General features: G+C 39.5%; 1 pseudogene; it reads right to left on the bottom strand.

Moving 5' to 3' along the window:
• Positions 1-1,415: 1,415 nt before the first annotated feature.
• LOC118575213 lies at positions 1,416-7,153 on the bottom strand (annotated as a pseudogene).
• Between the last annotated feature and the right edge of the window lie 876 nt (positions 7,154-8,029).

The raw sequence follows: 8,029 nt of genomic DNA on the forward strand, positions 1-8,029 counted from the left end.
AAAATCCTGCTTCATGGAGCTAGAGCGATGGTTCAGAGGTTAAGATCAGTGACTGTTCTTCCAGAGGTCCTGAGTTCAATTCCCAGCAACCACATGGTGGCTCACAACCATCTGTAATGAGATCTGGTGCCCTCTTCTGGCCTGCAAAGATACTTGCAGGCAGAACACTGTATAAATAATAAATAAATAAATCTTTTAAAAAATTATTTAAATAAAAAAGAAAAGAAAAGAAAATCCTGCTTCACAGATGAGTCTGTCAGATATACTAGGCCTGTAGGCCAAAGATGGATGCCCCAACATTGCAGAGAAATCTTGGGTGACTGTCAGGGCAGCCAGCTGTTTCTGTCATTTCTCACATTTTTTGGAAGTCACTTGTTTGCACTTTCTGTTTACTCAGTTAATGTTATTACCTTCTCAGGTCTCTGAGGGAGTTGAAGATAAGATAGTTATAGTTATAGTTGTCCTTGCTAAGAAATTCAGAAGAGAAACTCACTAAAGAGGTATAAAGTGTATATAAGTTAAGACATCAAAAGATAGTTTTCAGTTGGTAATACAAATTAGGATGGAAGGTGAATTAGATATAAACCTTTGGATTTACAAAGATAGGATAGATAATGGAGTATTTTCTTTGAATTTGACCAATGCAAATGGACTAGATATTGTTGATGTATTTATTGCCTGTATATATAGTATACAGATATTGTACTTTCTGTATATAGTTTTTCTTACATTAGTTATAAACTTTTTTTTAAAGTTTAGACAAAAAGAGGAACAAGCCAGGTGGTGGTGGCACACGCCTGTAATCCCAGCACTTGGGAGGCAGAGGCAGGTGGATCTCTGTGAGTTCGAGGCCAGCCTGGTCTACAGAGCTAGTCCAGGACAGGCTCCAAAGCTACAGAGAAACCCTGTGTCAAAAAAAAAAAAAAAAAAAAAAAAAAAAAAAAAGAGGGGCAATGTGGTGATATTTTATTTGTGCTCTAACAAATAAAGCTTGCCTGAAAATCAGAAGGAGGACCTAGCCACTAGTTAACCATAGAGATCTAGAGGTCTGTACAGACAGACAGGAAGTGATAGAGCTGGGTGGAGAGAGGAAATGATAAGGCAGGGTGGGGAGAGGAGCTCACTCTCTTTTGGCAAAGGAATTCATAGGGGTAAGAACTAGTGGCTTGCTGCTCTGCCTCTCTGATCTTTCAGCTTTCAACTCAATATCTGGCTCAAGGATTTTTATTAATAAGATGGTTTAGCAATTCGAGTTACAGGTCCCTTGGGTGTTTATGAAAGTTGTGAATGCTGAAGTAGATCTCCCCCAAAATGATCGCACCCTTCATTCTACCAAAGACCTTAGAGGACCATCAAGTTCTTGCCCCTGGGCCTCCCTTCAACACTCAGACCCATGAATTGCAGGCAGGAGAGGGCTACAGCTCAGCAAGAGGAAACAGCTGGACCAGGAGACCAGGTAGCACCACAAGCAGTAGGGATGCTGTAGATGGGAGGAGAAAGGAAGGTTTCATATGAGAAATCTCAAGACAGGGATAGCTCCCCTAAACATTCAGAACTTTACATCCAGCTCAAAGCCCAAGAGAGTAGGCTCTTGGGGGCCAGCATGCCTGGCTAGACTCTTCTGGCTTTCTCAGGATTCCTAAAGTACTCAAGTACTAGGACATGAGCAAACTGATGGATCCCCATCACTTCCAGGGTCCTGTGCTCTAAGACACTGATTGAGGATAAAAAGCCTTTCCTGTCTGGAGTCTTCCTGGCCTTCTAGGGAGTCCAACAGGCTTCTCCTTCTTCAACCAAGAAAAAGTTTCTGGGTCTGAATTTTCTGAAAGTCCATTGTTGCAGAAATTTGTATTCTTTGTGTGCAAACCGATGTGAACTAGAACCAAATAAACATTCAGAGACTTATATAAATTATAAATGCTTGGCTGATAGCTTGGGCTTAAATTGACCCATTTTCATTCATCTATGTCCTCCCTGAGGCTCATTGAACTCATCTGTGAACTTTCCATGTTGCTTCTTCTGTACCTGGATCTAGACTCCCCAGATTCCATCCTTCCTCTTCCCAGTGTCCTTAGTCTTGTTCTCTCACCTAACATTATACTGCCCAGCTATTGGACAATCAGCTCCTTAATTAAACCATTTACAGCAACATATATTCACACAGTGTAATGGAATATTCCCCATTTCTCCCTTTTTGTCTAAGTAAAAAGGAAATTTTTTTTTAACATAGTAAAAGTATATACTACAAAAACAGTTATTAAGTAAGAATTACAGTTACAATATCCAGTCCATTTGTATTTGGCAAATTTAGAGAAAATACTATTTATCTTATCTTTGTCTGTTTAAAGTTTTATATCTAATTTACCTTTTTACTATAACTAAGGAAAACTTTAAGTCTAATTATTTAGTCTTTAACTCCATCTATGACCCCAGAAGGGTGAAATGTTATATAGTGACAGGGACATCAGGATGCCTGTTGGACAGTCACCCAAAATTCTTTTGTAACATTGGGGCATCTATCTTTGGCCTACAGGCATAGAATACCTGACAGACATTTTCTGAAGCAGGAAACTTTGAAGGACTGTCTCACCTTGTCTTGGCAAAGTTTGGCAGTCATTTTCTTTACCATCTTTCAAATCCAGTTTGGACAGTATACTGTCAGCAATTGAGACAAAGGCAGTTTCTTTGCTCAAATGGTTAGCTTTTGCAATAAAGAATGTAAACTCTGTACGGAGTTTCTTCAATGACCAGTGTCTTCTTTGAAGTAAATTGGTGCTGCCAGGAGCAGATAGGTCTCACTGTCAAGAGAAGTGTTAGGTTATTAAACATATTGAATGCCATATTCTGTAGGTCTTTGAAGTATTTGAAGACTATCTATCTAAATATATTTATTTATGACCTTGGAAACATACTCAACATGACTGTAAGTTTGACTATTATAGATGACTAGCTATTAATATGTATTTCTTACTTGCATATTATATTTTAAAATGGGATATATAAGTACAAATAATAGTAAAATAGTACAATATAATAGTAACAACATATATCCAGTATAAGAAAAATAACAAAAATTTGTATCAATATACAAGAATTCATACCAATGTGAAATAAGATGAGTAGTTTCATTTTTAGTTTAAAAGTAGATTCAATAATACCCTTTTCTATACTGTCCCCTCCCTTTTTTTGAAAAAGATCCCTGAATCTAACCTCCCCTGCTTAGTTTCTTTCCTTGCCATGACCAATAATAATTTGCAACCCCCTCAAATGATGTCAAACATCCATAAACCATTGAACAACCAAAAACCATCTACCCCACCTTTTGAGAATGTGGATGTCATGTCCTCTAGACTGATTCTTCTGGTCTGAGAGTGTTAATATATTTGGGGAAATCTTGAGAAAATAAGGATAATTGTTGGGTTTGGGCTGGGATAGTTTTTGAGGCTGGATCATCTCAGCTAGTAGTCTTGAAGCTGTTGTGGATGCAGAACTCACAAACTGCAACAGAGGCACTCTGAGATTTTGGAGTACTGGGCCTTATGTTTTTATTGGTGTTTGGTCCTCTTGTTCTGAAAACACATAAACTTCCAAAGGTAACATACATTACAAGTATGGAATATGTGGTGTGCCCAGATCAGTTAAAGATGATTTTTTATTTTATATTTGAGCAGGTAAAATATACATTACATGCTTTGTAGGGTTTTTTTTTTTGTTTTTTTTTTTTTTTTTTTTTTAGGCATTTCTTTATGTCTGTAGCCAGGATTTCAGGGGGTCTTCCCTAATCAAACCTGATGATCTTTAACCTGGTATGAATCCACAGCCTCTCATTTCCTGTGAAATAAAAGCATCACCTCACTCCCAAAGCAACACATCTTCTTTCTTCCATTTTGAAGTCAAGATATTTTTAAAATATGTAGGTTGGTTTAATTCTAGCAGCTTTCACAATACAATGTCGATTAGCAACTAACACTCCTTCCTCAGCAGTCAAAAATTCAAAGACAACACAATAACATACAGCATCCAGACTCTATGTGTATTTTTCAATCTTTACCTGACTTATTATATTTTTATTCTTGTTTACTTTACTCCTTTTTTAAGGACTATATTATTTTTAAACTATTTTTTAATCTATGACTGTATATACCCTTTCTTTCCTCTCCACCAAGCCTGTGTGTATTTTTTAACACACACACTGTAAATTGTTTAGAGGGTTTTTTTGTTTTGGTCTGGATCTGTCTTTACTGAGCATCTGTATTTTTTTTATTTGATCACTTGAGACAAATCTTAAGCTGCTATGTTAGTCACCAGTACTTCTCAGCTTAGTATATGGCAGTAAAGCATGGTAGCTGGCAGATGGCTCCATCCTCGGCAGCTGCCAGGAGACACATTATGCTGCTGGCATGAGACTGTGAGACTAAGTCCATGCTCACCTCTGGTTTTGCATGTTTGAAACCTTTTTTAAAGCATTCTCAATTCTTATGTGGATGTGGGTGTTGGACATTTGGGTGCCAAATATCTGTCTTGTTGTACTATGGACCTGGGGAGCGGGTCATGGTTTCCTTGGGCTTGATAATAATTCCAAATTTCTCTATGCAAATGCATGAAGTCCCTGTGATCACTTCTGTATCTGTAGTTCCACTTCCTGCTCCAGAGGCATCCCATGTTTCCAGACACCCTAGCGTGTCAGAGCTGATTAGATATAAAATCGCTCTGTACTCAGTGGTCTAACTGTAGCCCATTTCAGGTTCTCCCTGGCCTCTCACTCAAACTTAACTCCCTAGGACAACATTTAGTGGGGCCTGGATGTAAGTAAGTAATCCAGACACTGTGCAGATCCTGAGTGGTGGGCATAGGAGACAAGGTCTCTAGACTGTAAGCAAGTGATTTTCCTGTGAATGTCGAGACCTACCCCATTATGAGTTTGGATCAGATGTCTGACATGTGTACATGGTTCATCTTTAAAAACAAAACACATTTGTTGATTGATATCTACATGCCAAGTAATACATCTTGAATGCCTCTCTTTTAATTCTCAAAACAATATTACAAGAATATTTGTCATTTGGGTCTTTATGGTTCAAATAGGGAAACTGAGGTACAGATATCTGGTAACTTGCCAGGAGTCACAGAACTAGTGATGTTTGAACCAGATTACCATAGAGTCTGGCCCCAAACCTATGACACAGAGCATGATACAGTAATTTTCTCTGGAATATTAAGGAAGGATTGCTATGATAAGTGATATTTGAACTATGCATTGAAAAGTAATCACCAAACTAAAATTGATAGTGTCTTTGCTTTCATAGATTGAGACATGTGATCAAGGGATGAAGAGAGAACCCAGGCCACAAGGAATGATGGGTATACAGCCATAGAGACCTCAAACACAGGGAAGTTTTGGTTTGAAGGGATGAATAAATATCTGCTCATGACACTTCTCACTCCTCACAGGGATGGACCTGGTAGTAGCATTTTCCTGAAGTCCCTCACTGTGTTCAACAATTTCTGAGACACTTTCACTGAGGTATGTGCCCCTTGGCTTTACCAATGCTACCCTTCAACATTCTAGGCATGCTCGCCAAGTGCATGCTCTACCAGATGTCTTCTGATAGGGAACACCCCCTCTTCCATTTCATGATGTCCCCACCAGCTCCACCTCTACCACAAACCCAGAGTCACCTGAGATACTGAAATGACTGTTGTCAGTAGAACCACTATAGTAGCAATTGAAGTTGCTCTTCTCTATTTGGAGGAAGTGCAGAGAAGTTTTGTTATACCCTTTTCTTCTTGCTGTTATGGTGTAATTGTGATATCCTGCTTAGCCTGAAATTTATAACACCTCCTCTCATTCAGGTTTGTGAAAAAATGCTTTCATATAAACCCCCAAGCAGGTTTTGATGATAAACAGTGTCCCATTAGCATGACCAAAACCATAAAGAGCTACCATCTCTACCAAAGATGAGGAAGACATCCTTATCCACTTGATGTTTTGGTGACTTTGGGATATACTTCATAGCCTGGAATTAACACCTCCTTTTGTTTAGGTTTGTGGGAAAATTTACTTATGTTAGCCCCCAAACACGTTTTGATGGTAAACAGTGTCCCACTCGCACCACCAAATCCATCAAGAGCTACTCTCTCTTCCAAAGATGAGGAAGTGAACTGCCCAAACTGCACAGAGCCCTTCCCACTGTAATGAAACTTGTTCCTGGTGCCTCGGGAAACACTGTGACAATTATTGTTACTCAGAAGCTGAAGGGCTCTTGTCAAGTAGTAATGGAAGGCCTTGTAATGGAAGTTACTGGATTTTCCCTGAATTCTCTAACTGCTCTGTTAAAATCTTCGTAGATTTTCCCAGTGTAGGCCACTAAAGCCGTTCCATGGAAGTCATGGAAACCTTTGGGATTGCTCATTGTGTTTTTTATCTCCTTCCATCGTTTCTCTGCCTTTTCCCACTCAGACTTTTAATTGCCCACTCATGTTGAAGTCTTCTTGTAACAGCTGGGGTGCTTTTCTCTCCATGTCTTTGACACAGCCCTCATACTGATCATCAAATGCATTGGGAGCCATGTCCAGGTTGGAAGGATCAGTCAGGCCTGTCACCTGAAAGAGAGAAGTAGGGTTCTTTGTTACTCACTAAGTTTGCTAAGTTATCAGCATGTTCTGGGTGCTGTCTGGAGCCTACAGCATGAGATGTACTCAGGCCACAAGGAATGCCATCCTCACACATGGCACATGCATGCACACAGTCTCATTATGGACATTATAAGGAATGCAGAAAGGTAAGACTGAGATCTCTGATTCTTTTGTATTTACAGATACATTTTTTCCTTCTTTATTCTATCAAATGTTTAGTCAGTATACAAAAAAACAGGCCTCATCATGACATTTTTATACAAGTATATCATTGTGTTTGTTCACATTGATCCACACAAAACCTTCCCCTTACTGATTTTATTTTTACATTACTTCTTCAAGATTTGTGATGTCTACCACCCTCTGACTGCATATTCAACCTTGGTATCAGAAATATCACAAAGACATGGTCAGGGGAAAGCAAGGTCAACAGGATGTGGGTTGAGAATATTACCTGCTGGGTGAAAAACCAAGTCAGGAGGAGTGTGTGAACTTTTGAGTCTAGAAAAGAAGTCATCTTCAACTTCAAGAACATCTGCAAGCAAATATTAGACAATGAAAGTGGGATTCTACTCAGTTCCTGCAAGAGCATGTCTGGCCCCAGAACCTCTCTGGCTTCCTCTTTTGCCATGTATTCCCTTCTGCACATGACAATGGCTTCTCTGACATTGTCATAGAGAATATTGTGATTATGCCAGGAAAACCTTAACCAGCCAGCACTTTCATATTTAGACTTTTCAGCTGTCAGACTGTGAACTGAGTAAGCACCTTTACTTTATAAACTTTCCAGCATCAAGCATTTTGTGATAGTAATAAACCAAAAATGAGGAGAAAGATCAGTGGGTAAAGGACTTGCCTTGCAAACATAGACCTGAGTTTGATCCCAAGAACTCATGGGAAAAAGCAGGTGTGATGACATGCACTGGAATTCCAGCACCAGGAGGTGGAGAAGATGGGTCCCTGAGATCCCCAAGACTCACTGGACAGCCAGACCAGCCTACTGGGTGTGTGTCCTAGGCCTGTGAGAGACCCTGTCTTTACAAAAATGGTGGACAGTGTCTGAGGAATGACACCAGAGATTGTCCTCTGACTGTCACATGCATGTACCCGCACACATGCATGTGCCACACCAGTACATATGCCCACACATGTGTGTGTACACACACAGAGAGAAGAAGAGAAAAACAAAAAGGAAGGAAGCAGACTAACACAACCAGCCTTATTATTAGTTGTAACTTATGAGAATGTATTGTTTTCACTACTCTTTGAGGAGTGCATATACTAAATATACACTGAACAGTAAGTCATTGAACAAGAAGGAAGGTCACCCTCCGTGTGGACCCTCAGCTCATTTTTCCTAGGACTTTAGGAAAATCAAGAAAACTCTCCCCCA

Source organism: Onychomys torridus, chromosome 1 (genome assembly GCF_903995425.1).
Source record: "Onychomys torridus chromosome 1, mOncTor1.1, whole genome shotgun sequence".
Taxonomy (NCBI): Eukaryota; Metazoa; Chordata; class Mammalia; order Rodentia; family Cricetidae; genus Onychomys; species Onychomys torridus.